Source organism: Pinus tabuliformis, chromosome 2_2 (assembly GCF_031772625.1).
Source record: "Pinus tabuliformis cultivar Carrire ecotype Pingquan chromosome 2_2, CPIR1, whole genome shotgun sequence".
NCBI lineage: Eukaryota > Viridiplantae > Streptophyta > Pinopsida > Pinales > Pinaceae > Pinus > Pinus tabuliformis.
This window is the reverse complement of record NC_142300.1, coordinates 1,138,333,355-1,138,343,725: the sequence shown is the minus strand read 5'-3', so window position 1 is coordinate 1,138,343,725 and position 10,371 is coordinate 1,138,333,355.

Sequence of the window (10,371 nt, the reverse complement as noted above, 5' to 3'; positions counted from 1 at the left end):
GAATTTGGTATTACAACTGAAAGAATTTGGAAAACGGTCGCAACAGCAAATCTGAGAAAATCATCTTCTAAGAACCTTCCATTTCTCTTAATACATACCGGATTTTTGAAAACTGTTCATTGAAAAACTAATTCGGTCCGTTCTGGACAAAACCCATGTTTCGGATTTTCCAGATTCTCCTTCATTTGTCTGAAAAATCCAATGCAAAACCGTCACTTCTTATTCCATCGAATTTCTAAGTTGGAATATTTAATTGTGATTGGAGATCAAATTTGTAATCTGGAAAAGATGTTGGAGGCTAAAATCATGAGTGGTGTTACAACAAATCCATTAGTAAAACATCATTGGTAAAATCATGCATAATAATCATCAATTTATTAAGAATAAAAAGAGAATAAATAATATTTATCCATGAGAGCATAAATAATTATAAAATTGAATTGTATGATAAATTATGATAAATGACGTGATAAAGAATGATAGAAATGGGTGAAATAGGCATCAAAAAGTGATAATAATAATGACAAATTAGCGACCCAACATGGAGAATTGCCGGAGGATAGTCAATTCCCCATAATTGATAGATATTTACCAGAGGCCGCGAAGTACGCTTCGCTCTGGGCCACGAAGGATGCGAAGAGGATACGGGACCACAAGATCTTCTAGGTGTTCATGGAGATGAACCTCGGGATGGGGATCAACTGGAAGCTGCAGTTGTCACCCATGGTTTACAATAGTATGCAGAGCTTTCCAGAATTAAGGCCGACATGCATAACATCTATATCAAGGCACATAAGGATCCGAAAAAACAGTGGACAAAGCTACCCTTTCTAGCCACCGACGATGCCATTTTCAATGTCCTGGAGGCATGGCCGCTGGAGTGGCATGCCCTAGACATCATAGAGATCAAGATTGGTGGCGCAAAGAAAGAAAGACAAGGCCAAGCTACACATCACACAGTTGGCCGAAAAATGAAGGAAGGATGCAACAGCAGCAAAAGTGCAGGCAGCGCGCGACGCAACACAAAGAGCAGCCAAACAGGAGAAGGCTGCAGCAGCAGCAGCAGCAGCACAGGAGGCAGCTGCGAAGGCAGGTAAGGAACAAACAACACAGGAACAGGAAGTAGAGGAAGCAAAGACCAAAGAGGGTGGTGCAGACCCACAAACCATGTCGATGCCGCTGAAACACCAACACCCAACAGAGCAGGCAGGGTCGAGTAAAAATATCAAGGCTTCGAAATTGGCCATCGACTCGATCACCTTAACCGAGGGTGATCTGCATGACATCGGCAAGACAATGCACGATGTCACCTTTAAGGCTCTCCAAGATTTCATGCAGGAGAACTAGATTATGTTTGGGGCCCTTAGAGCACAGATGCAGGAATTATAGGTGTGTCCTCCTCAGGTTAGTACCCTCTTGACTAGCCTCGCAGTCAGCTCAACAACAGCAGAGCAAATGTTGCATGCATGGTTGATGAACACCATAGTGCTGCCAAAAGGAGCACTAGTGCCATCAAATGAGGCAAATAGGCCTTCGATTAGTGCGTTGAAAGGTCTCGGTATCAATATAGCTGCACTCCCGCGTGAGACCTTATATGTGTTGCAGGATGGGATAACTGCAGACCTGTGAGCTAGGGAGAGCCACGCGCTCCAAGTTCTGAGTGAATAGAAAATAAATATGGAACAACTAAGCTTGCAGTGCGATGAAGTGGTGTCGCAGAATCAACAGCTGGCACAGGTGACAGACGATGCTTGCCAAAGCGTCCCGGAGTTGGCCATCCCAGCAGACATACCAGCGGAGGCGCGGATCCATAGGTTAGAAGCAGGGGTCGACGAGGCGAAGGAAGAAACGAAAAAGGTTCAGCTGGAGCTAAACCTTCAAATCATCGAGTTGCGATTAAAGGCACATCAATCCACTCCCCTGGAAGTCAGAGAATAGCATGTTAGCGCTATCACAATGCGATTGGACGAACTTGGAGGTGCAGTGCGAGACTCCACCAACATGTTGGAAGAATCACTTGAGGTCCTCACAACCCTACAGGAGGACCCCAACATCCAGCGCTCAGAGACCGAGGCACGCGAACTCCAACAACAGTACGACATTGTCTGAGGAACTGCACAGATAGTGGTCCTCACTCAGAGACTTGTGCCAATGCAGCAAGCTAAAGCACTGAAGGAGCAGGTGGACGTGGCATGACATACGGAAGCAGTCCTAAAGGCACGCTTCTTGCCTTGAATCGACGAGGCCTTCACCATCACGACAGATATCGAAGGCAAGCGCGCACACATGTAGGGGATGCACACATTGCTACAGAGAAGCACTCCCGACACAGAGGTCTTGGAACAACGTATGCAAAAGATCTAGCAAGCAGCAGCTCAGTGCACTGGTGACCTCCACGCAGTTCAAGAACAGTTGGCGAGACTCCGCGCAAAGATCGTTGCACCGAGAGAGTGACTCGAGGGCGAGTCACGATTGTGTTGGGGCCCTGTTGGGCATGGAATCCCCCCAAGGCATGTTTTGGGGCTTAAAGCCCAAGTTTTGACCAAGTCTTTTATAAAAGCTCCGCGAATTACGGGCGCAGAGAGTGAAAGTATGATAAAGTCACAAGGTTGTCCGCCCTAGTTTTGTAATGTAATGTCGGCTGGATATACCTACCCATGGTCTGCAGACCATGGGATTGTATAAATAGAGTGAGGCTCTAAGTGGTTAAGAGAGGAAAGGGAAATGGAAAGGAAGTATGAGAAGTCTATGTGATTGAGTCACAGGTGAAGTGTGTCTCTTGGTTCATAGAGTAGGAGAAGGCTCTGCAGCTGAGTGCGCGGACCCTTGCAGCTAAGAGCACAGGGCGGAGTCAAGTCTATAACTGAGGAAGGAATTAATAAAGACAAGTTTTGCTATAATTATGTGTATATGTTCTTGGGTTAATGAATGATTGATATAATATACAACTATATTGTTTATTTACTGCACGCATATGTGTGAATGGTTTATGTTGTTAAGTATAACTTAGAGCACTCAAGCAGTTAAAGCTAATTAATTAACATTGGAATACAAGTAAGATCTAAGGTAATAACACAGAGCACAGCGTTCAACCCTTGGGGAGGACTGCGCGGAGGCAGTATATCAGGCTGCGAGGTAGGGGAAAGTGCGCGAGGCAACCTGCACGCAAGGTCAAAACGCGGACCAGTAGAACTCATCAAACATCCCTAAGGTGCGGAAACCTGGTTCTAGAACCCTTCCATACTACTTCAGGTGAGACCTCAATCTGGGCTCCGCGAACTATTGCCGAAAGGGCCAGTAGTACCGAGACTTTTTTGGCTAATTAACTTTGAACTTGTGTCAGGCCCCAACAAGCTAATAATTTGGAAGGTGGTATAGGGCTTAGGGAAGGTGAATGATGGAAGAAATAAGGAAAGGGAGTGGCTAGGACGTCCTCAGAGCTCAATCCAAAGTTTGTAAGATGGTTGGATTTTCTCAACAAACCTGGAAAGTTGTTCTTATGGAATGATGAATTGGTTGATGGACTTAGCGGCTTTTGGTGAGCATGGATGAATGAGGTTAGGCTGGGGCTGCTGACATGAGATATTCCTGCACTATTGAAAGCTCCTGCAATACCTACATCATTGGTATTTACCCATGAATCATCTCAAACAAGGAAGATTTCTAATCAACATAAGAAATAGAATTCCATTATTTAGTTGCCTAGATCGTGAATGGAAATACTTGCAGAATATTGTGAAACACCATGAGATCTAATACAAAGCTGTAGATATCAAAAATAAAAACTGAAACCTATTCTTGAAAACTGAAAAAATGTTAGCCTAGTAGCAGAAACCCTGAATTCCATAAGAAATTAGAATTATGTCTTTTTGGGGCTGAATAGGAGTTTTTCCTAAAACAATGGTCTCTGAAGGGAGGAGTGAGGCCAAACCCACCTGCTATCAGCCTTTTTGGTATTCCTTTACCTCTATAAAACCACTGCTGAAGCTATGCACAAATGGAAGCAAACTAATCAACTTTACCACTACTTGCAATGAAACAATGCTAAAATCAATTCAACAATTAATCTATGAAATATCCTAAGCATACAAGGACAAGAAGAGGAGCCTTTGCTACTGGGTTGGGTCCTAATTGTTATAGACATTTTTTTCCTTACAACATTGAGCATGAAATGTCAATAATCCAAGGGATCCAAAGTCCCTAAATAAGTTGTTCCTACCCCTAGAGGAACAAGGTCAACCAATGACAGCTTCTCCCAGAAGTTCTCCACCAAAAATCACTCAGAAATGGTCAAATCAGGATCAATTCAAGAGCTCCACTAGTTGTCTGCGCTGAAATGCAAAGTCTACACTGGCTACCTGCACTGCAACGCAGGTAGAAGCACTACCAGGGTGCGCTGAGCGAGAATTGACAAATGGCAAGTTCATTCAACGAGGTGTAAAGACCCTGGAAGCTTCCAGAATCTTCCTCAATGACACTTGCCTCAATGAATTCGACTAGTGATGAGTAAGAGGTTCTCAACCTCCAAGTGGAAGCAAGAACCTCCAAGTGGAAACAAGAACTGACAGAGAGAAGCCACAAGTCAAAACATGAGTTGACTCATCCTCTCTGCTCACATCTATATATGGATCTCTCACCCAGAGGTTCAGGAGGCTGGAATTTTGTATTTGCAGAGAATTGTTGTTGGTTTGAGATTGAGATTAGTACATTGGGTGATTTATGCTTTGTTGGAGGAGAGGAAGGGATTCTTTTTCCGGGAGGTAGATGCTAGATCGGGACTCACTTGGTTGTATCTCCTCTTGAACCTTGTTTATCATATCAATAAAGCTGCTTGAGTTTCTCCTATATGTTTGTATTTCAATGATGTTTTGTTATATTTGCATATTTAGTTTATATCTGATCCTAAACTAGTTATGAATGTGAATCTATATCTTTCATGTAGTATTCTGCTCTTGTGATCTTGCAGGAACCGTGTGAAGCTGGACCAGTGAAAGAGCAGGCAGCAGGAAGCGAACGAAAGAGAGAGAGCGATTGGATCGACAAACTAGCGGAAGACACCGGTTAGTTACATCCTCCTTTCTCTATTTGCATTTCATAAAGAAGAATACTCAGATAGCTTTCCTTGTTTGTTGCTAAGGCACTATCACCTCTTAGAGTGGGATAGGGTCATTCCGAATTGGATACTTTTCCCAACAACAAATTGGCGACTCCACTGGGGACAGTATCTTGTTGGTTTACTTGTGTTTCTATTGCTATTCATTTCATAAACTCAAGAGTGCCGAATCGAACTGCATTTGCTTGCAAATGCAAAGTAGAGATCAGCTACTCTAGCCCTCTCACTGGGCCTGTTTATGATCTGAGAAGCTGATCCACAAGTGCTCTAACAGCCCTTTGTGATAGATCTTAGTCCTCCTATAAATCATCCTCATAATTGTACCTAATTGATAGCTTTTATCCGGCCAAAAACTGTAGAAAAACTTGCAAACCATAACCCAGAACCCAGAAACAACTTTCGTTTCTGCTTCAGCGCAGACCCTGTGAAGAGGTTATGCATTTCAACGTAGGTCCCGTGAAGGCTACCTGCGCTGAATGTCAAAACCTCTATGTTGAGGGTGCGCTAATCAGTCTTTGCCTTGTGCAGCTGTGGTTCCCTGCTTCCTTTTGCTCAGTTTTCATCTCTGTTTTTGCAGCCTGTTATCAGTCAGTGTACCTATCTGAAACCCCTTTTCTTTGCCTCAATTCTGCCTCGGTTATATAAAGAAACTGTATTTGTTCTTTGTGTATTTGTTACATCATTTGCAGTTTCCCATTACAGAAGTAAACTAGTCATACTGTCGCCCCTAGATCTAGACCTGTCGTAAGTGTCGTTTTGATCTTAGGAGTGAGTTTGTTTGCTGTTCACAGTTGATTTAGCTTTTACTTTTGTCTTTTGGTTTGAATTTATGCATTTCAAAGTGTCGAAACAAGTAAATCATAAAGTGTCGTAATCATCTTTTTGGTTTTGAAAAAGGAACTTGTTTGTGTGTTCACTTGAAATCGAATTCAAATTTATATAACAGTTTTCTTTTTAGGCATCAATATTAAGAAAGCGAAAACAAATACATGCATATGTGCATTTCCATTTGACATTTTGTATGTTGATTTAGGAAAAAGTGCATTACTGTGTGCTCTATGCTCTTTGAGAAAATATGGTGTCTTTCTTTTCCCCTTGTAGCTAGGATTTTCATTGTTGAAAAGATATAAAGCTTGCTTATCATCTTTAGACTGCATTTAGGAATTGTATCATACATCTCGTGGTGATCCAAAAAGGCAAACTTTTAAAAAATATCAATCTAAAATAAATTGAATGAACTTAACAACACTTTGTAACATAACGCACAACATAGAGGTCTAGGCTAGAGACGTGTTCCGGCGTCGTAAAACCTGGTCACTGGTCGCCTCACTGATGGTTGGGTGATTCCTCCTGAGAGACGATTAGTACCAGTACGGATTATGCTCCCACGTACCGTCGCGTATATATTGGGAGACCCCTATAGGAATATAACCTTTATCCATAGGAAGCCGTGTCAGCCGCCCTACTGATCGCAATGCACTGAACACAGCATTCAGGAAGATCGACCGCCCGTACCCTAAAAAGTATTCTGCGGTTTTGTGAAAAGTTTGGCACACCCTCTACCTAGAACTCCAGAGCAGTTCCTTTTGGTCTTTTTCAGACTCTATAACAGAAAAATTCCATCCGAGCATTTGTCACTTCGGGCTCGTTAAAACATCGAAGGAGACTAGAGTCATCTTTAGCTTTTTCTCAACTCTTTAAAAGTGAAAAAGCAAGTTGTGTCTAAGCATCGTTAAAATTTATTTTAAACGGAACAATCACCCCTTTTTCTTGCGTTGATCTTTAGGTTGAGAAAATGGAGCCCACCAACCAAGGAATTCCCCTTGGTGGAAATCCTAGTCCCTTCTCCTCTTGGGGAGATGTTGGTGCACCCCATATGGCCACATTGTCGCTTCCAGGACTGACAATTGGCCTGCCGGTCTGGCTCTTCTCAACCAATGTCGTTCAGAACACCACTATTCCTGAACAGTCGAATCAACATTTAGACGAGTCTAGAATTTCCCACCAACCTTCTACTTCTTATAATTCTTCCTCTCTTCCTCCCTCTTCGTGTAACGGAACTGGTAAGACTAAAAACCAAGTTCCTAAGGAGAAGAAGGAAAAGAAGAAGAAAGAGAAAAAGAAGAAGGAGCCAAAGGAAAATAATGGAAAACAAGTGTCATCTGATGAAAATCCACACACAGCACTGACCAGGCCTAAATCGCCATGTGTCATCTGAAAGGGAGACCACTTTCACCGAGATTGTCCCTGCATCCCTCGGATACTAAGGGACTGGTCTCCTCGATTGCACAATTCGGTGTCATCAACCTCTGATAGCCATGCTGAAAGTACACCGTCAACTAGCGAAAGTGAAGTTCCAGGATAGAAAGGGAGAGCTAGATCTCCCTGTAGACTGTGCGAAGGCAACCATGCCCTCCATCGTTGTCCCTTCTTAGACGAGGCCAAAAGAGTCTTGGAAGATCATCTGGTTTCACCGTTACGACTTCCTCCTGGATATCAAAGACTCTTTCCAAGTCCTTCGTTAGTTGAAAATCTAGCTGGCCCGCTCAAGTGGTCAACTGAAGCGTCTATCATTGAGGATAAACCAACTGAATCCATACCAGACGAAATTCAAAAGGTCGAGGCGGCAGTTGACCCGGTATTGCATTCAAAGGATTTATCTTCGAATGATACAGTCACTGAAGAGGATAAGGATGACACCATCCAGATTCTTTTCATCAACACAGACTCCGACAAGCATGGGGGCAATGCACCCATTCCTTTATCGCAGGAAGGAAGTTCGTCAGAGCGATATCCGGCCGTCTATTCGGTCCCACCACCAAGCAACCTGGTTGTGTCCTTCGACTGGAACCAACTAGGCAAACCCCGGTTACCAGCCAGCATACCATTCAGAATTATCGTTCAAATATACATAATGGTAATGGCTGGCACCATCATTGATGAAGGGGCATCTGTGAGTATCCTTTCCTCTATTGCTTGGAAAGCGCTTGGTTCGCCAGCGCTTTTGCCTGAAATGAGAAATCTATCAGGCTTCGATAAAGGAACCAGTCGACCTTTAGGGATCCTCCCCAATGTGCCTATCAAATTGAAAGGGAAGACCGTTCAAATGAACGTGATGGTCGTTCAAGGACCCTTGGATTATAACCTACTCCTTGAACGAGACTATATATATTGCATGGGAGCCATCGTCTCCTCACTCTTTAGAGTAATGTGTTTTCCGCACGAAGGAAGAGTGGTCAAGCTCGTAGACCAACTTTCATTTCCCGGATCACGCATCGCAAATAGTCACATACCATCCCTAAATGGTCTCTTCACGCAAGAAGTGTCTCAACCCACGGTCCGTCCTCCCGATGAGCGCGAGTGATTCGGAAAGATATGACTGGAACCCAGGGGGCATGCGTCCTGGTCTGCTTCGGCAGGAAAACTTTAGGTATAGGGTAGGTTTCCGCGGGAGAATATGACTAGTCCGTACTCCGTCCAGCATGGAAGAGGGGTTGTTCTAGAATAAGATTCTTTTGTCAAAGTTATGTGAGTTGACAGACGGAGTCTCTCACCTTTGTCTATTTCGGTAGATATCGCTGAAGAAGTGTTTTGTTTGTTGTGCAAATGAAACAATCTTTGGGTAACCTGAAAGAGGTAGGCCTTTTCTGGTAGAACAAATGTTTTATCTGCAAATTGAAGGGTAACCTTGAAATCGTACTTTATATCTGGGGGCATGCAAACCTTTTGGAATGCAAGCAAGGGACGGCTATTTATTTTTTAAATTTTTAGGTCCTCCCTTTAAACCTGTAGGTCTAACCCTTTAAACTCGTAGGATTAGTCGTTTCCGAACTTGCATAACGAAAGGATTCCAGGGGCAAAGCTTTATGAGGTGCAAGCCCCATAAAAAATGGCATCTTAAATGAGACTTTCTTATCATATGACTGGATAATCGAGCAGTTTTAGCACATAGTTCATGCTCGTTAAAAAATAAACATAAGATCGAGCAGTTTTAGCACATAGTTCATGCTCGTTAAAAAATAAACATAAGACCGAGCAAGTGTTTCGACCCATGTTTAAGCTCGTTAAAAATTAACTACCCGGTAAATAACCACTGTGAATGTAAATTATTAGCCATTAAAGCCTTGGTCGTGTTTGCACCATCACCTCCACTTTTCCATTGGTCGATCATTCACCTCCATTTGATTATTTACCCATTTTGAGGAACAGCTGCGAAGAGTGATTTCACTAGCCATCCTTGTGACATTGCCGTGATTGGAAAATTCCAAGCCTTACCTGGAATCAGCTGCTAACCCGTTCATCACTCGTTCCTCAAAAGACGAGTCTTCTTTAAGCTCTTTTCATCTGACTCGTAAAAAATGAAAAGATTGCCGAGTTTTGGCCTTCCATCTCGTTAAAGAAACCGTAAGTGCTATCCCTCCTCTAGCTTTTAATCTTTTTGGACCTAAGGGATTATTGCACAAAAAGATCGAGCGCTTGTTTTGTTCGGCTCGTTAAAACTATCGAAAACTCATCCCTTCTGTATTGTTTTATACTTTTTCGTACTTGAGGGATTAGATGACGAAAAAGGACTTCCGGAGTTATCTTTACGTACCTTTTCAGACTCTCTAAAATGAAAAGGAACCGAGTTATCTTTGTCGTTAAACTCGTTAAAAAGCATTAATAGCGACAAACTTGTCTTTAGACGAGAACAAGTTTCACTATCGCTAGGCTCGTTAAAACATAGCGATGGGTTTGCCCGAAGGGAAAATTATAGAACAAGCATATGTTATCCTCCTCAAGCTTGACAAAAATAAAGAGGTACTGGTCAGAAATGATTGGGGAAAAATTGGGAAGAAACTCAAGGAACTTTTATTGGTAGCAAGTCGCTCTTGAACATGACACTTCCACTCTGTGCCTGAGTCGGGTTGGGTTGTTTCATTCACCGGTCACATCTCCATGGTCTCGCCAATACCATCCATCACTGGGGTAAATGCTACCGATCCATCACACAAGTGTCGCTGATATGTTCAAGAGACGTCATCCAGAAGAGTCAACCGTGTCCCATCCACTACCATACATTGTCCTTCATCCTTTCATAACCGCCACCCTGAACCATATATCATCAGATCGTTTTCACCTCCATTAAAATCGTTTACTCCGTTCCGTGTCACTGATGTGGGATACAGTAAGGCCCTCCTTTGATGGATCGCTTCTTGTCGACATCAGCTCATTATCCAAGAAGTTGATCTAGGAACACCCCCTTCAGTACTTTGAAT